We start from the raw sequence: 25,300 nt of genomic DNA on the forward strand, positions 1-25,300 counted from the left end.
AACCCTTAATTTGAAAAGAAAAAGGCAATTCAGAATTATTTGCATGCTCCCTGTTGTATTGTAACATTTTAGGCCTTCTAGCCCTCATCCCTCACACCCCATCAACTCCCCAACCCTCCCCATGGCCCTTTATACCCTCCATTCCAACTCATGCCAACTCATGCCCCACCCATCACCCACCCACGGGGTCACTTATACTCTCCTTACCAACTCACCGAGTATCCACCATGGGCAGAACACAGGAGGCATTTTGAGATGAAATAAAGTTCTAAAAATCCAATGCAGCCTTCATTATATTAAAATAAAATCCCATTCTTGAAAGCCCATTCAAACCTTAGAAATCTCAAGCTGTTAATCTCCTATGAAAACAAACATACTTCTGTTCATACTATGTCAAAGGCAGCTAAACCTCCATTGTCTCTTGAAATTTTCAATCAAACTGGGAAATCAGAACTCCTGCTGAGATGATTGTAGCTTTTGGACATCAGCCAAGCATTCGTAAACTGCAGTTAGGAAAATGTCAACAAACAATTATTGAAACTGCTCGGACACGTGCTACACTATCTAGCAGACTGTTTTTTTTTAATTCTCAGACAGTTGCAGACAAAGCCTAAAGAGCAGGGCATTTTTTTAAAATCTTCAGATCATGACAGTTAAACAGACCTTACCACCATTCAAGAAACTTTATGTCTGCTCCAGGAATTTGTGACTCTGACACTGTGGGTTAAGACCCTTGCAGCAGCAGAAATGGGTTCTGTTTGAGCTCAGCACTGAACTCAGATGGCCCTGTGGAGCTTGGGTTTCCATCATGTGTGAGTCTCGCCATGCCCCCATTCCCCAACAGCCAAAAAAGAATCTGTTGGAAAAGGGGGCAGAACTTCTACATGCATAGCCCACCTGCTGTTTTTGAAGACCCAGGGAATCTTACCAACTCCGCAAATATTTGGCCCTTGGTGCGAGCTAAGATACAGGCAGCACAGATTTGGATGAGCCATGAAAGATGGGAAGCTGGCTGGGGGTGCAATGGAATAGTCAAGCCTAGTAGCAACAAAGGCATGAATGAGGGCTTCAATAACAGGTGAGCTGAGATGAGGGCTGTTGGGCAAGACCATGGTGGTGGAAGTAGGTGGCCTTAGTGATCTAAACATAGAAACAGAGAAAATAGGAGGAGGAGTAGGTCATTTGGCCCCTTGAGCCCATTCTACTATTCAATACGATCATGGCTGATCCTCGATCTCAACGCCATACTCTCACTCCCTCCCCCAACACCTTGAAACCGAGTACAGAAATCTATCTATTTCCATCTTAAATATATTCAGTGACTTGGCCTCCACAGCCTCCTGTGGTACAGAATTCCATAGGTGCACTACCTCTGAGTGAAGAAGTTTCTCCTCAGCTCAGTCCTAAATGGCCAACCCTGTATCCAGAGACAGTGACCCCTTGTCCTAGACTCCCCAGCCAGAGGAAACATCATCCCTGCATCCACTTTGTCCATCCCTGTCAGAATTTTATATGTTTCAATGAGATCCCCTCTCATTCTTCTAAATGCCAGTGAATACAGGCCTAGTAGGCTCAATCTCTCCTGCTATCCCAGGAATCAGTCTGGTGAACCTTCACTATATTCCCTCTATGCAAGTATACCCTTTCTTAGGTAAGGAGACCAAAACTGCACATAATACTCCAGGTGTGGTCTCAGCAAGGCCCTGTACAGCTGCAGTACAATATCTTTGTTCCTATATACAATCCTCTCACAATGAAGGCCAACATACCATTTGCCCTCTTAACTGCTTGCTACACCTGCATGCTTGCTTTCAGTGATTGGTGTACAAGGACACCTAGGTCCCTTTGTACATCAACATTTCCCAATCTATCACCATTTAAATAATACTCTGCCGTTCTGTTTTTCCTACCGAAGTGGATAACTTCACACTTATCCACGTTATACTGCATCTGCCATTTATTTGCCCACTCACTCAACCTGTCTTTATTTTTATTCATTCATGGGATGTGGGCTTCACTGGCTGGGCCAGCATTTATTTCCCATCCCTAGTTGCCCTTGAGAAGGTGATGGTGAGCTGCCTGCTTGAGCCACTGCAGTCCATGTGGTGTAGGTACAACCACAGTGCTGTTAGGAAGGGAGTTCCAGGGTTTTGACCCAACGACAATGTAGGAACGGCGATATATTTCCAAGTCAGGATGGTGAGTGACTTGGAGGGGAACTTCCAGGTGCTGGTGTTTCAATGTAACTGCGCCCTTGTCCTTCTAGATGGCAGTGGTTGTGGGTTTGGTTGCCTTGAAGTCTCTTAACACCCTCCTTACCATTCATATTCCCACCAAGTTTCATGTCATCAGCAAACTTGGAAATATTACATTTGGTTCCCTTATCCAAACCATTGTTGTATATTGTGAATAGCTGGGGTCCAAGCACTGATCCCTGCGGTACCCCACTAGTCACTGCCTGCCACTCCAAAAAAGACCCATTTATTTCTACTCTGTTTCCTGTCTGTTAACCAATTCTCAACCCATGCCAATATATGTTACATCCAATTCCATGTGCTTTAATTTTATACACTAACTTCCTGTGTCCTGTTCTTACATCCTTTCTAATAGACTCTAGCATCTTCCCTACTATTGATGTTAGGCTAACCATTCTGTAATTCCCTGTTTTCTCACTCCTCCATTTTTAAATGGTCGGGTTACATTTTCCACCCTCCAATCTGCCAGCACTGTTCCAGAATCTACAGAATTTTGGAAGATAAGAACTAATGCATCGACTATTTCCATAACCCTGGGGATTATCAGGCCCTGGGGATTTATTGGCTTTCGGTCTCATTAATTTCTCCAGCACTGTTTTTTTTAGTTATACTAATTTCCTTCAATTCCTCCTTCTCACTCGACCCTTAGTTCCCTGGTATTTCTGGGACGTTATTTGTGTCTTCCTCCGTGAAGACAGAACTAAAGTAGTTGTTTACTTGCTCTGCCATTTCCTTGTTTTCTATTATAAATTATCCTGTTTTGGACTGTAAGGGACCTACATTTGTCTTCACTTTTACATACTTATAGATGCTTTTACAGTCCACTTTTATGTTCCTTGCAAGTTTACTCTCATACTCTATTTTTCCCCTCTTAAGCAATCTCTTGGCCATCCTTTGCTGAATTCTAAACTGCTCCCAATCCTCAGGCTTGCTACTTTTTTTAGCCATGGTTGGGTCGCTTTCCCTGTTGTATTTTTGTGCCAGAAAGGAATTATTATGATATGGCAGGTGGTATTTGCCAGACTGACCAAATCTCAAAGGGAAATTTGGCCATGCAATCACAACGATTTTGCAATTTGTATCTATTACTAGAAGGTTTGTGCACTGAAGTCAGTAGTAATGAATCCACTACCACCTTTTGAGATTTCAACAATTAAATTAAAACATTTGTTAACAAAGGAGAAGAAAACTTAAACATGTAAGATTATAGTTACACAGTTACATTTCATTTTATAACAGTTCTCACAAGCTTTCTATTTAACTAGACTCCCAATGACACAGCCCTTTCAGGCAACAGGCCAAATAGATTCTTAATCCATAAAGCATCCAGCAATATTATTACAAGTATCCACTGTTGCTATAAGGGAGGTATTTCACAGCTTCTCTCACCCTCTCGCTCGACAATGGAACTTTAAATGCTTTTAACACGACTTTGGTTACTGGAACAGCAAATGTCTCCAGGGTGGCTAGAGGTATTTTTTCCACAAATCTGTTTCACACGGTGCACCTTTCAAGATCTCACATGGTTATTCCACATACAGCTTTCTATCTTTCTTTAAATACATTTCTTCCCTATTGATCTGTAAATGCCATTGTTTCAACTTTTCTTGGGAAGTTACTTTTCCCAGAATATAAAAATCTTTCATGTTGCCATTGTGTCCAACACATTTGGGAAAATCAAACGTAATAACTTTGTCTTATTTATCTTGCCAGTTGTGAACATCTTATCATGTCCCTTTGAAAGTCAAACAACCTCTCAGCTTATCTAAAAATGCAAATTTCATTCACACTATATCTTCTGAGACTTCATCTTAGCTTACCCATCTACATTCCAAATGCTTCATTTACACCTAAATCCTTTTGATCATTCAAACTTTGCAGTCTGGCTATCTGCAGTTTAATTAACCTAGACACACTCACAAACATACATATACACAGTCCCCATAAGCCTGCTTCAGTATCCCACAGTAACATTAAGGGAAAAATTATACATCCTTTACAGAATTATAACTGCTGCAATGCACTCATTCATTCCCTAAATACTAACTATTGCCTATCCACCGTCATGCTTTTTAATGAAGTTCCCCAATCCATCTTAGCCAACTCATGCCTCATACCTTCATAGTTTCCTTTGTTTAGATTTAGGATCCTAGTTTCAGATGGGACTACTTCACTTTCCATCCTAATGAAGAATTCTATCATGTATGATCACTGTTCCCTAACAAGATAATTAATTAACCCCTTCTCATTGCACAATACCAAATCTAGGATAGCCTGTTCCCCAATCAGTTCCTCAACATACTGGTCTAAAAAACCATCTCATACAAACTCTAGGAATTCATCTGCCATAGTATTATTGCTAATTTGGTTTGCCCAGTCTATATGTAGATTAACATTACCGATGGTTACCGTAGCAACCTTGTGGCATGCATCTCTAATTTCCTGTTTAATGCCATCCCTTACCTTACCACTACTGTTTGGAGGCCTATAGACAACTCTCACTAATGTTTTCCATCCCTTGTTGTTTCTTAGCTGCACCTGGACTGATCTACATCTAGATTTTGAGAGCCAATATCCTCTCTCACTGTCGCACTAATTTCATCATTAACTAACAATGCCACCTTGTTTTCCTTTTTGCCTGTGGTTCCTAAATAGCAAATATCTTTTGATATTCAGTTCCCAGCCTTGGTCACCCTGCAGCCATGTCTGCATAATCACAGTCACATTGTACCCATTTACATCTATTAACGCTGCCTTATTCGTCTGACGTATTGCAAATGCTCTGTGCATTCATATATAGTACCTATAGAGTTGTCTTTTTAACATTTTTACACATTTTTTGGTGCTATGGCCATGTTTGCTGATAGTCCTTGTTTCCTCTGCCTTCCACTTTGGCTTTCTACTTTTCTGACTTTCATTCCTATCTTTGTTTCACTCTTTCACTCTGACAAAAGCAGCACTGTAGATGGCTTGCTTTTATTCTGTCTGAATCCAGCTTCTGAAAACCTGTTGAAGCCAGTCAACTAATTAACTAGATGCAGCTACAAGCAGAGCCTGTCTAACTCCCGTTTTAAAGCTGCTCTAAAACGTACCTTCTCCCAACTCAAAGAGCAACTTTTAGTTGGTTGCTAAATTAAAGGAAGGTTAGATTTTAGCTAGAAATTAACCCTTAAAAGTTCCTCTCTCACAAAACTCCATCTTAACCATAAGACCATAAGACGTAAGAGCAGAAGAAGGCCATTTGTCCCATCGAGTCTGCTCCGGCACTCAATGAGATCATGGCTGATCTGATAATCCTCAGTCCACTTTCCTGCCTTTTCCCCATAACCCTTGATTCCCTTACTGATTAAAAATCTGTCCATCGCAGCCTTGAATATACTTAACGACCCAGTCTCTACTGCCCTCTGTGGTAAAGAAGTCCACAGATTGACTACCCTCTGAGAGAAGAAATTCCTCCTCATCTCTGTTTTAAATGGGCGACCCCTTACTCTGAGATTAAGCCCTCTGGTCCTAGGCTCTCCCACAAGGGGAAACAACCTCTCAGCATCTACCCTGTCAAGCCCCCTAAGGGTCCTATATGTTTCAATAAGGTCATCTCTCATTCTTCTAAATCCCAATGAGTACAGGCCCAACTTACTGAACCTCTCCTCAAAAGAAAATCCCTCCACCCCAGGATCAACCTAGTGAGCCTTCTCTGGACTGCCTCCAATGCCAATATATCTTTCCTTAGATAAGGGGACCAAATCTGTTCACAATATTCTAGGTGTGGTCTAACTAGTGCCTTGTATAGTTTTAGCAAGACTCCCCTATTTTTATACTCCATTCCCTTTAAAATAAAGGTGAACATTCTATTTGCTACGTGTAGAACTTGTATGTTAATTTTTTGTGATTCATGTACAAGGACCCAAATTCCTCTGCGCTGCAGCTTCTTGCAGTCTTTCTCCATTTAAATAATATTCATCTCCTCTATTCTTCTTGCCAAAATGTATAACCTCACATTTTCCTACAATATATTCCATCTGCCAAGTTTTTGCCCATTCACTTAACCTGTCTATATCCCTCTGCATACTCTTTATGTCATCCTCACCATTTGCCTTCTCACATATTTTTGTGTCATCCACAAACTTGGTGATAGTACATTCGTTTCCTTCATTCAATTCATTAATATATATTGTAAATAATTGTGGCTCCAGCACTGATCCCTGTGGCACTCCACTAGTTACAGGTTGCCACCCTGAAAATGACCCCCTTATCCCAACTCTCTGTCTTTTATTAATTAACCAATCCTCTATCCATGCTAATATACTGTCCCCAACACCATGGGCTCTTATCTTATTAAGTAGCCTTATGTTTGGTACCTTATCGGATGCTTTTTGGAAATCCAAATATGTTACATCTACTGGTTCCCTTTTATCTACTCTACTTGTTACCTTCTCAAAGAATTCTAGTGAATTTATCAGGCTTGATTTTCCCTTCATGAAGCCATGCTGACTCTGCTTGATAATATTATGCATTTCTAAATGCTCTGTTATTACATCCTTTATAATAGATTCCAACATTTTCCCAATGACAAGTATTAAGCTAACTGGCCTATAGTTACCTGTTTTTTCATCTCCCTCCCTTTTTGAATAAGGGTGTTACATTGGCAGTTTCCCAATCCTCTGGGACTTTTCCAGAATCTAAGGGTTCTTGGAAGATTACGCCCAGTGCATCCACTATCTCTGCAGCTGTTTCCTTTAATATCCTAGGATGCAGCTCATCAGTTCCAGGGAACTTATCAGCCTTTAGCCCCATTAGCTTCCCAAGTACCTTTTGTCTAGTGATGGTTATTGTATTTATTTCCTCCCCCACTTTTGCGCCATGATTATTTAGTATTTTTGGAATGCTATTAGTGTTTTCTACCATGAAGACTGATGCAATGAATTTATTCAACTCCTCTGCAATTTCCTGGTTCCCTATCATTATTTCCCCAGCCTCATTCTCTAAGGGGCCTATTATGACTTTGGCTTCTCTCTTCCTTTTTATATATTTAAAGAAGCTCTTACTGTCCGTTTTTATTTTACTTGCTAGTTTACCCTCAAAGTCTATTTGCTCCCTCTTTACTTTTATTTTGGTCATCTTCTGTTGGTTTTTAAAACTTTCCCAATCGTCTGGCTTACCACTAATCTTTGCCATGCTCTATGTTTTTTCTTTCATTTTGATATTATCCTTAACTTCCTTGGTTAACCATGTTTTGTTTATCCCCTTCCTAGAATCCTTCTTCCTCACTGGGATATATCTTTGTTGTGAGTCATGAACTATATTCTTTGTTTATCAATCATCTTTTCTGCTAATCTCCTTTCCCAGTCCACTCCAGCCAACTCTACCCTCATTCCTTTGTAATTACCCTTATTTAAGTTTAGCACAGTTGTTTGTGCCCCAAGTTTCTCACTCTCAAACTGAATGCTAAATTCTACCATGTAATGGTCACTGTTTCCTCAGGGATATTTTACTCTGAGATCATTACACATTATACATTACCAGATCCAAAATAGCTTGATCCTTGGTTGGATCCATAACATATTATTTTAGGAAACTGTCCCGAATACACTCTATGAATTCTTGCGCATGGCTAGCTCTGCCAATTTGATTTCCCCAATCTACATGGAGATTAAAGTCACCCATGATTAATATTCTGCCTTTTTTACTTGCCTTCATTATTTCATGATTTATTCTCTGTCCGACGGCATAGCTACTGTTAGGGAGCCTATAAACTATTCCCACCAGTATCTTCTTCCCCTTGTTTTTCTTACCTCCACCCATGTGGATTCCACATCTTCCGATCCAAGATCTTTTCTTGCTAGTGTATGTATTGCATCTCATACTAACAAAGCTACCCCACCACCCTTTCCTTCCAGCCTGTCCTTTCGATAAATTACATGCCTCGAAATATTTAGTTCTCAGCTTTGATCTCCTTGTAACCATGCCTCCGTAATGGCTATAAGATCATACCTATTTTCCTCTATTTGTGCCATTAATTCAGTTATTTTGTTCCGAATATTACAAGCATTTAAGTAAAGAGCCATTAATTTTGTCTTTTTACCATTTTTTCCCCTTTGACCCTATTTATTGCTTTTTTATGTTTATATACTCTGTCCCTTCCTGTCACACTCTGGGTATCATTACCTAAGTAGCTGCCCTCTAATGCCACCATATCCTTTTGCCTTTGTAAGCCTACTTATCCCCTCTCCAGAACCCTCCCCCCCTTTATTTAGTTTAAAACCCTCTCTCAATGGAGCTTGTGGTGGTCAGAAGACATTGGCTCCGATCTTTCCAGGTTAGATAAAGACTTGAAAGGGAAATGCGTCATTGCTATGGGGAAAGAACACAAAAGTGGAGCTGATTGCATACATCTACCAAATAACCGGCACAGGCATAATGGGCTGAATGGCCTCTGCCTGTACAGAATCATTATTGGATTCCATGTGATACAGAAAAGTTATTTCCTCCGGTGGAGGAATCAAGAACGAGGTGGTACAATCTTCAAATTAGAGTTATGTCATTTAGGAGTGAAATCAGGAGATATTTTTTCACACGTAGGGCAGAATTTTCCTGTTGGCGTGCGGGGACGGACGCTGCACGCACGCTCGTAAAATGATGCGCAGTTACATCAGGCTAGCACCCCAACATCACTGCGCGCCATCGCGATATTCTGTTGGGTGGGCGCGCAATGATATCCGCTGTGCGCCCACCATTAATTAGCAGGCCACTAAAGGCCCTTGACTCACCGATCGACGCCAACTTTTCGGCGCCCGTGCAATCTTTGAGTTGGCGCACGGGCACAACGGGCAGGCGGGTAGGAGAGGTTTGTATAAACCTCATCCACGGGCAGGATAAGAGAGCTCACTGGGGTTGCGAGTGTGCACTGTCAAGTATTAATTTTTCAAAGTTATTGAAACTTGCCTGTGTGATCTGCAATACTTCAAAATGCATACCAGCTTCTTTTTCTGCACTCTTAACCTTCAGGTCAGCACTCTGCAGTGAGGAATCCTTTTTGGGCCTGCAGGTTTCAGGAAGCCTTCCCTTAGCCTGGGAATGGGAGCTGAACTCTCCACTGGAGGCACCTCCTCTGAGGAGGAAGGGAGGGCCAGAAGTGGGGGAAGGCCAGGAGTGCCCATTCAGCCTCCAGGGGAGCCACCTTTGGGAGGACAGGCGCAGGCACAAGGGGCGCAGGGCCAACAGGAAGTCCAAGGCGGAAGGGGTCACAGAAGATGCCACTATCCTGCTGCCAGGGTATACAGGAGGTGAAGCAACTACCTCAATATGTCTGAGGTGCAGTGCCAAAGAAGGCTCTGTCTCTCAAGGGAGACAGTCGGCTATATCTGTCAGATGATTGGGCTTGAGTTCTCCGCTAGCTGTATGGGTGGACACCCCATTCCAGTAGCTCTGAAGGTCACAGCTGCCCTCAACGTCTATGCCTCTGGCTCATGCCAAGGGTCAGTGGGTGATCTTTGCGGTGTCTCCCAATCAGCTGTGCACACTTGTGTCAAGCAGGTTACAGACGCTCTGTTGAGACGGGCATTGACCTTCATCCACTTCCATTGGGACCAGGCCAGCCAGGCAGAGTGAGCCAGAGGCTTCGCAGCCATTGCTGGCTTCCCCCTTGTCCAGGGTGCAATAGATTGCACACATGTGGCCATCAAGGCACCAGCAGGTGAGCACGGTGCCTTCATCTACTCCACTCCATGAACGTGCAGATAGTGTGTGATCACAGGATGCTGATTCTACAAGTCTGTGCAAGGTACCCAGGCAGGTCCCACGACACCTACATCCTCAGACACTCCCAGGTGCCGGGGCTCTTCAGTGCTCCAGCCCGGCTGGATGGTTGGCTGCTGGGTGACAAGGGCTATCCCCTCAGAAGGTGGCTCATGACGCCTCTCCGCCGCCCAAGAACAGAAGCTGAGCAGCGCTACAATAGGAGCCACGGTACCACAAGGGCTGTGGTGGAGAGAACCATCGGTCTTCTCAAGATGCGCTTCCGATGCCTGGACCGCTCAGGGGGCGCACTCCAGCACAGCCCAGATCATGTCTCACTGATAGTGGTTGCATGCTGCGCTCTCCATAATCTTGCGCTGGAAAGGGGGGGACGCAATGGACGATGAAGACGTCGACGCAGTGTCTGCGGCTGCACATGATGAGTCCAGCAGTGAGTCTGAGGATGAGCATGCACAGGGAAATGCTGAGGGGGTAGAAACTGACCCGGGCCTACTCCAGGGAGGCAGGGACACCCGGGATGCTTTAACCCAACGAACCTTCAGCTAGCACATCACATATGGACCTCCAGGACAAGCCTGGGATGTAGTCCCCATACTAGGCACCTAAGTGCAAAATCTGCCTGGTTAGGAACAGAAACTAAGGGCCTTGTTAATAAAGCTGAATGTCCAACAAAGCCCTCATTACAGTTTTGGAAACTTCCATATGCAGAAGAAAAGAGGCACCCTCAGCCATGGTGACATATCTGAATTTAATATGTCAAGCAAACAAAGTTATGCAAAAAGAAAAGACAATAGTGTAACAAATCAGAACAAATCCTCATCTTCAGCCAACACAAAAGCGCCAATGATAAACTTGTGGTGTGCCTAAGGTGCCTTATGTTTACATTTGGGGGTGCTACGTCTTGGTGCCGCCCCATCTCTCTGAGTGGCATCTGAGACAGCCTGCTCACTCTGCTGTCCTGTTGGCCCCGATGACCTTGGCGGTCGTCCTCTGGTCCATGGAGCCTGTGCTGGCCCCGCCTGGGAGGGAGCTGCCAGTTCCACAGCTGGCATCTCCCCAGTCGTCCTAGCCTCATCGGATGGTACAGTCATTGGGAGAGGGGCGGAGGAGCTGCCGCCCTCATCTGGAGCACCCTGAGAGGTGCCTGCAGAGACGACAAGCAGCTGCTGTGCCGACGTGAGGTCGCTTCGGACCTCCCTGCTCACCGTGGATGGATGGGCACCGAGCTGGGAAATTTGATGCCCAGACCATCTTCCACACTGGCACTGACTGAGTTTGCTGGCCAGAGCATATCCGTAGGAAGCCCTGATGGGTTTCCTGGAGGAGCCTCTCCATGAGAGTCGCCACTCTCTCCATGGGGGACGCATGGCGCTCGGACATGTGGTTCATTGCTTCGGCAATCGTCCACGTAGACACCTGCACCATGGAGACGAAGCCAAGCATAGCCTCACGTATCTCCCCTAGATGGTCCCGTACACCCGTCTGCATTTCCTGCACCTGCTGCATTGTGGACGACTCCAGAGGGACATCATCAGGCACCGACTGAGCATGTGCCTGGTCCCCTGCAGTCCTCCAACTGCTGGCGCCATGGGCACTCTCTGTCCCTGTCAGCTCCTCCAGCGAGTGTGAAGTGCCCTCACCACTGTGCCCCGGGACACTAGCCAATGTTCTAATTCCCACCGAGGTGCTAGTATCTGCACTGGTGCCTGCCTGGCAGAGATGGTGTGATGCTGGTGAGACTTCAGGCCTCTCAGGTGTGAGAGGGGGCCTCTGCTGCTCCTCCTCTCAGCCCTGCTCCGCTGATGTTGAAAGGAAGAACAAGGACATTGGATCAGTTAACGTAGAGACAATGTCAAAGTGCATCCCTGTCCCCCAGATCATTATGCGCTCATCCTTCCATAAGCAATGGTCAAGCCATGTTGCAACATTAAATCAATTAACATTCAGCACTGCTTTGGCTGCTGGGAGAACAATGCTGACCTCACTGTTGGGCATAAATACCTGGTCATGGCACCCCAGCCTCACCAACACCAGTGGATCTGGGCACATGGCGCCTCTCCAAACCCAGGGCCTCCTGCTCAAAGCGGCTAAGAATGGCGATCTGCGCCTGGCCACCACCAATTCTCGCACGCTCTGCCCCGTTATGAACATTCTTCTCCTGAAAATGGGAGACGAGCATTGATCAGTGAAAATTGTACCTGGACTCTCTTCGCGCACGGCACACCCCAACCAGAGTGGGACATATCAGGGCTCCAGAGCCTCCTCACCCCGCTGCTGCCGAACACTCACACAAAGATGCTAGGCCTTCTCCACAAACCCCACCCCCCCCGGACACATGCTGCCTACATCACATTAGGCACCACACGGTATATCCTTCCATAGCAATGAGGCGCAAGCACGTGGAGCGCAGAGGGCAGCTGATGGCTCGTTGCCACGCCACCTTGAAGCTCCCCTCTCAGCATCTCATCACCCTGATTTGGACATGTCCTGCAGTTCAAGCACAGCGTCTAGGTGCTTCTCCTCCAGTTTGCCCCCAAACCAGTCATGTGGGACTCAGTGTAACACATGCTGCGGGGGCAAAACATATCTCCTCATTGCCCTCTCAAGCTGACCTCAGCATGGGCAATATCTGCTGGCCCACCCAGCGAAGGACACATGCCGTCAATACTTCAATGCAGTCCCTACACTCAGACTTGGGGAGGGAGGGCAGCAGGGGGTAAGCTGACCTACTGGGTTACATGACCAATGCCAACATGGTACTCACCCTGCCAGAGCGCAACAAGTCGTTGAAGCGCTTGCGACACTGGATCCAGGTTCACTGCACCACAGTGCGGGAGCTCACCACCTCCTCCCAGGCACGTTTCGACATGTGGGGGGGCCTCCTCCTCCCGTCCTGGGGCACCAGCACCTCCCGCCCGTGCTGCCACCTCCTCGAGGAGGGCAGTATGGCAGTCATCAGAAAAACGAGGGGCACACTGGCCCTACACTCCGGCCTGGCCTGCCCCAGTGGCCTACCCTCCAGACTTGGATGAACTTCATTGCCCCTCTGCACAGCCCTTCACCCAGCCATTGAGAGCAGCCTTTCCGAGGCTCCTAGGGCCTTCCTTTATACAGGCCGCCACATCGCCATTGGACCCGGCGGCCTGAATGCGCCGGCCGCCGCCCGCCCACTCCCGCTGTGCACAGGAGTCGTGAAGTACGCTGGGTGGGCCTTAATTGGCCCACCTGCGTAAAATGGCAGCGTGGACCCGATTGCAAGCGGCGATCGAGTCCACGCCCACTCCCACTCCGCCCCCCAGCCTACCAGAAAATTCGGCCCATAGTGTCATGGAAGTCAAGGATTCTCTTCTGCAAAAGATTGTGAATGTTGATTGAAGTCAAATTCTCAAGACTAATATTCAAAATTTTTGTTAGACAAAAGTATCAAGGAACATAACAGGTGTGACCGTATTGTGGAACAGCCGTTAGGGGTTGAATGACCTGTTCCTGTTTCGCTAAGTGAATTACCCCTCCTGCCCACCCAGTAAATTTTACACATGACCCCAAAGTAAAACCATCTGGCCTACAATTTCATGGCTTGACCCTTTCCCATTTTCCAAGCGTGTGTAGTATTTTCCACCCGGGTTGCTCTGTTTTCACGGATATTTGGAAAATTCTGCCTAGTGACCCGTTGCTGCTTCCCCAGCCTTCCATGTCATTCTGAGATTGTATGAATTCTGGGCTCTGTGGCTCATTCAGACTCCTTAACCAGATTCCATATAGACTGTTATCTCCACGCAGTGCTACCACACTCTCCTCAGCATCTTCTACACTCACACCTTCATCTCCCTATGTAATAATTGAGAGTAACAGAATGCTCCAGACTGCCTTGGCAGCCAGCTCCTCTAGCAGTAGTGAAACAGCCCATTGATACACCAGGCCTTATAGAGGGCTTTCATTCTCATTATGAATGCTGTTATTGTTAAAGGGTTTTCCTGCACTTGCCAATTTTGGCAGGGCCCCGCAGCAATGGCATTCACAATCTCAGCATTTAAATTTTTTCAACAATGACTGCCTGGATCGACTGATTAGAGTCTTGCCTGCTTGAGTGCAATGTTCTCGAGTCATGGAAGCATTGAATCCTGGCTTTTGCTGGGTTTTTTAAGCTGCCTACTTAGTCACGATTAATTGTTAATTAATTTTCTTTACATTGTTCAGAGCGAGCTATGCTGCCACATGTTCAGGCGCAAACTCAGGAATCGGGTTTCTCAGACTGTGACTTAAATGGCAATTTCTGACCACTGCAGTATTTCACTTTTCTCGGGACCTGTGTTGCCCAGGAATTTATAATGTTTAGCTCACTCCTGCTAAGTCTGCTAATTGCACACTCTGCAAGACTTCCATGGGATTCAATGGAGTCTTCTGCTGCAGTGAGGAGTTTAATTTCTGTCTTCAGCTTCCAAGCCTTTCTTTGGAACTTTTCCCTAACGATTTCCTTCTGCACATTCGCTTCTTGATCTTTTATTCCATTTCCCAGGATTTTAATTCACTTCTTCAGTCTCTGCGGGGTTTTGAGTTGTTCCATTCACTGCCACCAGGTTGTAAGGTGTTGGGCATAGTTTGATAAGTCATATTAAGGTACTTGTAGTCTTAGGTAGTTCAACAGTAAGTATATACATATACAGTATACTAGAAACTATATACATTGGTACAGTAAAGGTCCAAACTAGGAGCTGTCTCCATGCTTGTTTCTACACACAGCTCTGTCCAGCACTACACTGACCCACTGGGTTTGGGTCATGTGTTCTCTTACATCACTGTGTGGGCGGTACTGTACTCGGTCCCACGTTAACCCTATACATGCCAGAACCTTATACTACAGGGATAGTTCTGCTCCATCACAATCTCTTGGTTTCTTTCACTCTCCAGAAAAAGAAATACCAGCAATTACAGGCACCATTCATACACGTCATAGGGTGTCACCTTTGATCTCTCCAAGGTGACTTAAACACAAGGTTCTTTCAGCTGGTGGAATTCTCACCTCTGAGACAAAAGTTTCAACCTCTACTATGGACCTGAGTGTATTATGTCAGCTGATGTTTCAGTGTGTTCCTGAAGGAATGCTGCATTGTTGCTAATGCGCTCTTTGAGACGGAACGTTCCGGCAAATTCCCATCTGCCTACTCAGTGTTATTAAATTGTTTGCAGGATGCTGCCGGTGCTGACGCCACAGTTGCCTTGAGAAGGTGATGGGAACGGCTTCTTCATAAACCCACCGCAGTTCCTTTTGGTGATGTTGCTCCCACAATGGTTGGGAGAAAGTTCCCAAATATTGACCCAGTGTCAATAGAAGCTCCGATAAACAGCATCACACCCCCACCCCGCCGGTTATAACTGTGTGATGCTAAAGTTGGAGTAAAAATGCATCTGGCAAACGAATGCCTACGACTAAATCCGATTTATTATGTTTGAAGGAAAAGCACTCATAAAAGATTGTTTGAAAACCTGCCAACTTAATATGGCTATGTTGTGAACACAGTTGTAAAAGGCCACACAGAGGATAGATCACCATAGCAACAAGGACAAATCAGGGCCATCTGGGAATTATTTTGAACACCTGCACGTATTACAATGTGGACACTGAGAACAAACAACTGAAGCGTCAATCAATCATGGGCTGTATTTCTCGGACCCTGTTGTTGACATGCGACAGCCACGGTGCCCGTGGCTCATGTTAAAAAAGTAGGCAGAATGCAGAAACCCAGCCGTCTCGACAGACACAGGCTCCTGGCATCACTTGAGCCTGCAGGAGACCATGTGTGATTAAAGTTTCCATTTTCATTTTGAATATTATTATTATTTTTTAAAATGCACAGCTTCATTCCAACTGAAATTTCACTTCCTGGTGTCGCTCACGTGGAATCTTCCTGACGTCCTTCCTTACCCTGACTGCCCTGGCACTCCGACTTCCCCCTTCACCCAGACTACTCTCCTCCCCCCAACTGCTCCCTCAGCCTGACTACCCCCCTCACCCCGACTTCCCCCTCACACTGGCTGACCCCTCACCCAAACCCCCCTTACCACAACTGCCCCGTTCACCCCGAATGTCCCCCTCACCCAGACCACCCTCACCCCAACTGCCCCCTCACTCAGACTACCCTTTCACCCTGACTGTGCCACTCACCCTGACTGCCCCCTCACCCTGACTGCTCTCCTCACCCAGACCGCCCCCCTCACCCAGACTGCACCCCCCACCCCCAGACTAGCCACCTCACCCCAAATGCGCCCCCTCATCCCGACTGCCCCCTCACCCCAACTGCCCCCCCCCCCCTCATCCCGACTGCCCCCTCACTCTGACTGCCCCCTCACCCCAACTGCCCCACCACATCACCTTGATTGCCCCTTCACAGCTTCATTCACACCTGGACAGTTGTTCCTGTGAAGCAATGGACCCAGCTATCCAGCTGTCCAAAATGCTATCCATCCAAATTCCTTCAACTTTCCTGATAATCTTGAGAAAGCAATAAGTCTATAATTTGCATTATGAGATTAACCCCTGATAGACATTTGATTCCAAAAACATTATATATTTTGGGAATTCCAAAGACATTGTTGTTAGTGCAATTCTAATTTGTACATAAACGCAAGACGTTGTTTGCATTCTAAAGTCATTTTTCCAGCGTATTAATGAGAAGGATTTTTTCTTTCTAAAGCCATGGTTTGTGCCTGTAGCTTCTTTCTGAAAAAGAGCCTTTTAAGTTAAAATTAAATCACGTGGTGCTAAAAGAGCAATGCCCTATATTAAATCTTTTTTGCTGTTCTTCCATTTGTATGTGAAACATGTAGACTCTATAACAAGGGGAGTGTCAGTGCTGCAGCCCTCAAGAGCATTTGTCCACTGTAAGTGGCTGCCAGGGGTAAGCAGGGAGGGGTAAGTGCTGATGGCTGGACATCCAAGTCAGAATGATGCGGTATTTGCATGTGGTGAATTCTTGGGCGTTTGTAGCTCTTGTGCTTATCTGGGGAAGAGATTGTGTGACTGTGGGTTACTGTTGAAGCAGCTGAATGCACCTTGTACATATTGGCGAAGGAGAGATTGTCATTGAGTCCTGTAGTAGACTCTCTACTCTGTATGCTGTTGAGTTTATTAGAGGTGCCATGTTATGTGACATTGTGTTCAGGTTACTTCTTTTGTAAAGTCCCCATTTTATGATTATAAAGTTTTTGAAGGAGCAGCTGAAGCAGGCATTTTTACTGAAGGTGGATTTAGGGCAAGTGGGTGAGAGGTGGCTTCCAGTCTTAAAAATCAGATTCCCAGCCCAAAGACAATTCCAACTCACTTATTTACTAATTTAATTACAAGCATGCCAGTTGGTACTTTAAATATGATAGTGAGGCTGCCCCAGCTGGTCTGGTAGGTAGAGACCTGCCTGTGAGCCCCCCCTAAAAGTGCTGTCTGTGAAGCCTGGCGCTGATGACTGCGAGTGCTGTCTGAAGCAAGGTAGGCAAACAAACCTCGAAGTCCTGAGCGAAGTGCAGCTCACGAGGTGCACGTCGCTTATGTACAGTTGTGAAACACCTCGGCGTGCCCAAATGTTCCAGTGTGGGGGGATGGTTCCGGTGAGCAGGGCTTATAATTAGATACAAATGTATTAAAATGATGTTCCCAATGTCCGGCGGTGGGAAACGCGACCCTGCCATTGACAGGTGGAGCGGATGATCACAAACTACTTTCACAACAGCGTAAAACTGATTTCTGGCCTCCTCGCCATATTGCCTGCTCACGCCTGATGCCAATGGGGTCGGAAAATTCCGGCCTATATCTTTAACTATTTACATTGCATTTTTCTAACTCCCCTTTTAAAAATACTGATTCTAATCAATTCCAAATCCTACACTTCCCCTCCCTAAGTCACAGTCCTGGGAAATTCAATCTCCCTCAGTATTCTCAGCCCTTAGGCAAGAAGGCTTAGGGACATGAGGGCTTTCTTCTGGATCTGGTCAAACATCATCATCTGCAGAATAGGACAACACTTTGGCAGCATTGCTGTCAGCATTGCTGGGACGCACAGTACAGGTTGCAGAATGATTGAACTGTAGCAAAGAGGAGCACTAATCCTACCTTTGATTGGAAGATCTATGCTGCCTGATCATGTCATTTGATATCTGATGGATAAAGGGTCATCGGCTGAAGCCAGTCAAGGTCATCTGTTACTATGTTAACAGGAGATCTTGTATCAATTTTATCCTGATTTTCTATTTTTTGGATGGAACGTGTTTTATGAACACTTTCTTGTCTTCTACCTCAATTAAAGTTGTTGGATTTGCAGAAATGCTTGAAATGCCCAGTTTTGCCACACTGGAAGCATTCCATGCCCCTGCTGGGCAGCCTTGGAGTCTATGTTGGTTTCTTGTCCCACAACACAAGCATTTCAAAATGGCTGCCAGTGTGGAGTTTCTTAGCCCATTGCCCAGTTTGGTGGGCTTTCTTATGGGTGGGACCACTGCACGTGGGCCTACCCAGTCAACAGAGTTACGCGAAGCCTTGAATTGCGCCGAATTAGAGCCCAATTATATTCTCTAAGTTCGCATACTGGAACACTTGATCCAAAGTAAGGCCATCTTTGGTCTACAGAAAGTCAGAGTTTTTCATCTCAGATACCCATGACTACGCGATCATGGATTAGCTCATCCTCCAGCACCCTGTATCCACAAGAGCCAGCTCGGTGATATAGGTTAGTTAGAAATAATTCAATCAATTCCCCAGGTCATTGCGACCTCTGGTTAAAACATGCACATTTGATTATTAAGTTTCGCTTTGGTTTAATATCGGTGTCAAAGGCTTTGAGAATGGTCTCAAAGCCCACGATGGACTCCACCACGGCCTGCCTTAGGAGAATTTCATCTGTGACTGGACCTACAGCATAAAGAAAGGAACTGACTTGATGCTTCTGCTCTTTGGAGTGAAGGCCAGATGCTGCTCAGTACTGGAGAAAATGGCATTTCCATAACTCCTGTGTGCTTCCTCCTGCCATCAATTTGTTATGAGCTACTATCAAGGTTTCCCTCCCTCTGTGGTTCCTTTGATAATGCCAATGTATTTTTACATGTATATCTTCACTGCTCCACCTTGTTCTGAGATGGTCCCTCTGTCTGTGGACACTAGGCTTAGGACTTGGTTAGCAGACAGACTGTAAACATACTGTGGTATGTGCTTAACACTTGTTTATTAGAACTACTTCTAAACAGGTTACAGAGTAGGTATGTTGCTCCTGGGCATGATTCCAACCTCTCTCTCTCAAGAGTCCAACACATGACTGACTAATGTCAGTGATACATCAGCATCTACGTCATACATTAGTATATCCCATCTGTTAACCCTTTATACTTGGCTTCTCTTTCCAGATTATTTATCATTGGTGTTAGCTGTGGCTCAGTTGGTAACACTCTTGACTCTGAGCCAAAAGGTTGTAGGTTCATTGTCCCAATTCAGGAGTTGAGCACGAAATCTAGGGTGACAATCCAGCGCTGTACTGAAAGAGTACTACACTGCCAGAGGCGCCGTGTTTCGTATGAGATGTTAAGCTAAGCCCCCATGTGCTCTCTAAGGTAGATACAAAGGATCTCACGGTACTTTTTTGAAGAAGAGCCGGGGAGGTCTCCCAGTGTCCTGATCAATATTTATCCCTCAATCCAAATCACAAATACAAATTATCTCGTCTTTATCACATTGCTGTTTATGCAAGCTGGCTGTTGTGTTTCCACATTGCAACAGTGACTACCCTTCAAAAAAGTACTTCATTGGCTGTAAAGCACTTTGGAACGTCCAGCAGTCATGAAAGGTGCTATATAAATGCAATTCTTTTTAAACTTTAATTTGCATCTCCTCCATTGCTTTTACCTGTTAATTTTAATATGGAGATCAGAACAGTGCAGAGTACTCTTAAGTGTAATCTAACTAAGGCCCTGTGTAAGTTTAACATAACTCCTCTGCTTTACTGATTGTAAAGTGCTTTGGGGGTGTTCTGAGGACATGGTAAACTGTTACATTAATGCAGGTTCTTTTTATCTAGGAACTGGGGCATTGGGATGCCTGTGTGATTTTGATGGGCAGCTGCCAGCTGGAGATGAAGCAAATCCTTGCACAAAGAGGAGCTCCGGTGAAAGAGAAAAGCTTGATGTAAATGGCCTGAATCTCATGGTAAATGTAGCATTGTATAAGGGCAGTAAAATGCACAATGCAAGCTTTTAAGTTCTCCACAGATACCGAGCCTAGCTAGAGGTTCTGTGTGAATGCAGAGTGCACTGTTAAACGGCAAACAGCTGAACACTGGCAATGGGACAAACACCAGGCCAGGGGGAATGTTGCATGTCTGTACCTGGTGTGGTCAGTACTTGTACGTAATTCGAATATTGATGTGTTTGTATGCTGGAATGGTAATTTGAGCTCTGTGTGTTGTTTTCTATAGGACTCAGGAGGAGCTGCTGTCTGTATCGATTAATAGTTTCTGATGAAGCTGTACTTTGCTCTGCTACACTGAGCACACATATCTCCTGTGGAGTGTGTGTGCTTTGTGAAAGAAAGATTTACCAGGTATTATCTCCCAGGGAATAAAATGTTATTTTTTTCACATTGAGCTACAAACTTCAAAAAGAAACCAGTATAAACATAGACCACTATCAAATTCAGCTCATAGCAGCACTGCAGATTGAGGTACAAAATGGTCCACGAGTTCCAATTGCATGTAATTGGACAGAAAGTGAAACAGAACAATACAACCTGTCCCGATGCCTGGTGCTTAGCCTAACTAATCCACCTGCTTTCACTTCCATCAATTTAAATGGAAGGAAAGGCTAATAGGTTTTGTTAAAAGAAAGATAGAGTTACTTTTCACACAAATAGGCTTTTCACAACCCCTGGATATCTCAAAGTGCTTTAGAGTCAATGTAATATCTTTGAAGTGTAACCATTGTTGTAATGTAGGAGCTAAAACTCCCCTTCTTAGTAAATGAAAGGCATAGCATGCTTCAAAACTGGTGCCAAAAATAATCTTACGCATAATGAAACAGCCAATATCAGGAATACTATTACATATTCTAACTTTTCTCAGTCATGTGAAATGAGGTAAAAGATTTGTTTACTAACTGAAAATAGTTCACTTCACAACATGATCACTTAAGTACAGTGGGTGTTTTCTCTCATGAGGTAAGTGACATCAGGTGTACGTGCTCTCACTTACCTCATGTTCTTCAGCTGGGATGTTGCTGTCAGATTCGGATTCAATCCTTACCAATGGTGCTTTCAGTTCTTCAAAGAAGGACATGTTTTGTGTGCTGATTTGTGAACCACACTTAGCAGTTTTCATTGATCCTTTTGAGTTAGTCACAACAAATGGTTGGATGTCATAGGGAGTTGTTTGCTTTGCAACATGACCATCATGTTTCACAAACACTCTATCTCCAGGTTTCAGTGTGCAGCTCTGAATCTCATGTTTTGCTCTGCATTTACTTTCATTCAATCCTTCTGCTCTCGATCATGTTGATCATTAGCTCCGCAGGGTAGCTCAGGAAGACGTGTGCACATAGAATGGCCAAAGGTAAGTGTAGCTGGAGGCTTTCCTGCAGTCAAGTGAGGTGTCACTCTGTAATTTCAAAGAAAGCAATACAGTTCTTACTTCCACGACTTGCTCTTAGCTGTAGCTGTATATCACTTTTTTTCAAGGTATGCGTAAATCTCTCAACATCTCCATTAGTTCATGGCCAATGGGGTGCGTTTTTTTGATGAGTGAAACACAGGTAGTTCAGGGATTTACTGAACTCGTCCCTGTTGATTGTGGTCCATTGTCACTTCTCACCATATGAGGGACTCCTAACAAAGCGAAAATCTGGTCAAGCTTTGGGATGAAGTTTCTTTGAAGTTTACATAACTATTTCCACAACTGGGAACCTGCTGTGGTCGTCAGTGACAACAAACAGGCGTTCACAAGTGTGCAAATTTGTGAAATCAATGCTGACTTCAACCCTAGAGGTAGCTGAGACATCTTGAGAGAATAATGAAGATTTAACACTGTGGTTGCTTGACATGGCAAACGCTGATTGATTTTGTGCTCTACCATGCTGTTAATTCCTGAGAACCATACCTTTTCCCTCAGGAGTAGTTTGTTTTGACAATTCCCTGTTGCTTCTCATGGTACTACATCAACAACACATTTCCTCAGTGAGTGTGGAATGACAAGGCAGTTGCTGCATTACACATGATCAGATGTGGTTGTAATGGTGAGCTCATTTTGAACATTTGAAGACCTTGCAGCGTGTCAGCGATTCTGTTTGCAGACAATCTCTCGATCATATCTTTCCAGTTTTATGATTCTATAGCCATCTGACATAGTTGCAACAGATCTGCTTCTTATTGAATCTCCCCAAGAACTTCACAATGACAAAGAGGGTGGAAAATAGGAAACGTTGTTTTCAAATATAAAACTTGCAGATGATATATGCCTAGTTTCTGCAGATAGCATTTTAAGTTAGAGATGTAGGGAACACATTGCGGCTGTAGCCTGTTATTAAATACACATTGTGTATTCTTCAGCTGGAGATTAGCATGGCGAAGTGATGAAGGCCTGTGCAGTGTCCACACACTGATCTCGCAAAAATAACCAGCGAAAGGAAAAAAAAAATTCTTGGATCATTACAGAGCGGCTTTTCTATGTAAGGAACTTGGTACTGGATCCTTGATCATCTTGTTTTGTTGCTACTTTGCTGCCAGCTAGTTAGTGACTTTGGAACCACATTTAGGCTTACCTAATTAAGAGGTTGTTTGGCAACCTTCTGTTCACGATTTGTAAAACTGAATGTCGGCAAAGGATGTCATGAAAGATAGTCCACTGGGGTGAGCATGCCTGGCTGTTGCTCAACATGGAAGTCATACTCTTGTAGTTTGTGTATCCAATGCACTAGTTACTGGGTGGTTTGCTATGTGGATTGTTGAACAAGCTTACAAGTGGTCTATGATTGACTATTGCTTCAAACTCGCTTCCATACAAGTAGAGATAAAAGCGTAAAATAGCCCGTGCGGTTGAGAATGCTTCTTTCTCTGCTTGCTGTATAGACATTGGCAATTTGCTTGTCATCACAGCGTCTTTCTGCACAAGAACCGTACCTAAGCCAACCCAACTTGCATCCATGACTGGCTGGGTGGGTTTCTCAGGGTCGAAATAGGCATTTGTGCAACTTTCTGACAATCGTCGTTTGACCTGGCATCCAGCCTGTTTGTGTGATGTAGTCCACTCCCACTTTGTCAGATCGCATCAGGAGACAGATACCATAGTGAGGTCAGGAATGAAGCTAATCCAGTATGCGATGAACCCTAGAAGACACTGGGTTTCCTGCATATTTGTAAGATCTGCAGCATTTGCAATAGCTTCCACTTTCAATGGGATAGGTAATATTTCTTCACCACTGAATAGATGACTGAAGAATTCAATTCTGCTTTCACTTGCTTTCAATTCTGCTTCAAAGACAAGTATTTGTCTTTGTTCAAGTTGAGGTTACAATCTCTAAGATACTGTAGGCATGCCTGTAGGCGCATTTTAAGTTCACTTTCGGTGTGACTGTGATGAGTTACTAGCTGCCTCAATCGCGTGAAATATTGGTCAATTGTCTTGTTTTCTTCTTGCTTAATGTGGCGAAGACAATTGCTTCCTATATTGTATTTTTCTTGAGGGTGAAACAGGTTATTGGTGCAATTTTTGCTGAGTCATAGTCATTTTCATCTTGTGCCGGCATAAGCATCTCAAAAATATCTTCTCGTTCTTCACCTCCATAGTGGAGAAGTAAGGTCTTTGTCTTTTTGCCACCTGTGATTGCAAAACCTGCCATTGCGCCTTCGAAATGTCGCAGCCACTTTTGCTCAATGTGGGGATATGGATGATGGCGCCAAGTGCACATCAAAAGGTGGCGGCTTGGGCAAAGACAACGCCATCTTGATCAGCAGGGCAGCGATGCTGCATGATCAAGGATCCCGGATCAAGTTCCTTACATAGAAAAGCCGCTCTGTAATGATCCAAGAATTTGTTTTCTTTCGCTGATTATTTTTGCAAGATCAGTGTGTGGACACTGTGCAGGCCTTCGTCACTTCATCGTGCTAATCTCCAGCTGAAGTGCCTCAATGTGTATTTAACAACAGGCTCAATGCGTTCCCTACATCTCCAACTTAAAATGCTATCTGCAGAAAGTAGACAAACATCATATGAAAGTTTTATATTTGAAAATAATGTTTCCTATTTTTCACCGTCTTCTTTGCCGTTGTGGAGTTCTTGGGAAGATTCAGTAAGAAGCTGATCTGCTGCATGTACATGGATCACTTTATTCTCCATCCAGACTGCCTCTGCTGGTAGGTGTGTATGGTAGTCTTAAGTGGACAATGTCATTTTCAAAGCACTACACTCGCTTCATTGCTCTCAGCGCAGGTGAGAAAAGTGAAAATCTATGCCATTGTGTTGGGTGTCAGCCATGACCCAGCGAATGACATATTCACTCGCAAAGGTTGTAAATTCAAATGCCAATCCAGAGATTTGAGCAAAAAACCCAGGCTGGCGCTGAGGGAGTGCTGTACTGTTGTGGGTGCTGCCTTTCAGGGGAAATGTTAAAGTGAAGCTCTGACAAGTCAGTATAAAAGATCTTAGTGCACTATGGGAAGAAGTGAAAGGGTGTTTTCCCCTGCACCATATTGACCCTTCAACCAACAGATTATCTGATCTTTTACCTCATTATGTGTTGGCTCCTCCTGTGTGCACTGTGCTTCAAAAATGTTTCATTAGTTTTAAAGTGTTTTGGGAGGTCCTGAGATTGTGCAAGGTGCTGTACACAAACATACGAACATACAAACTAGGAGCAGGAGCAGGCCATTCAACTCCTCAAGCCTGCTCTGCCATTCAATAAGATTGTGTAGCCTCAACTCCACATTCCACCTACCCCAAATAACCTTTGACTCCCTTGTTAGTCAAGAATCTATCTACCTCTGCCTTAAAAATATTCAATGACTCTGCCTCTACCGCTCTCTGCTCAGTACTGACCCTCCGACAGTGCGGAGCTCCGTCTGTACTGACCCTCCGACAGTGCGGCGCTCCCTCAGTATTGACCCTACGACAGTGCCTAGCCTGTCCAACCTTTCCTCATAACACCCCCATTCCAGATATCAGCAAAGTGAACCTTCTCTGAACTGCTTCTAACACATTTATATCCTTTCTTAAATAAGGATACCAAAACCGTACACAGTATAAAGTTTTTCTTTATTGTTTTAAGAGGCCTCC

General features: G+C 44.7%; 1 long non-coding RNA gene across 1 annotated transcript in view; it reads right to left on the reverse strand.

Moving 5' to 3' along the window:
- LOC144695387 (uncharacterized) overlaps nucleotides 1-21,352 on the reverse strand; it is an 84,359-nt gene extending 63,007 nt beyond the window's left edge. Inside the window, exon 1 of the long non-coding RNA XR_013579949.1 lies at nucleotides 21,230-21,352. This is a non-coding gene — a long non-coding RNA (uncharacterized LOC144695387). The remainder of the gene's footprint in view (nucleotides 1-21,229) is intronic.
- Between the last annotated feature and the right edge of the window lie 3,948 nt (nucleotides 21,353-25,300).

Source organism: Cetorhinus maximus, chromosome 21, assembly GCF_964194155.1.
Source record: "Cetorhinus maximus chromosome 21, sCetMax3.hap1.1, whole genome shotgun sequence".
NCBI classification, from domain to species: domain Eukaryota; kingdom Metazoa; phylum Chordata; class Chondrichthyes; order Lamniformes; family Cetorhinidae; genus Cetorhinus; species Cetorhinus maximus.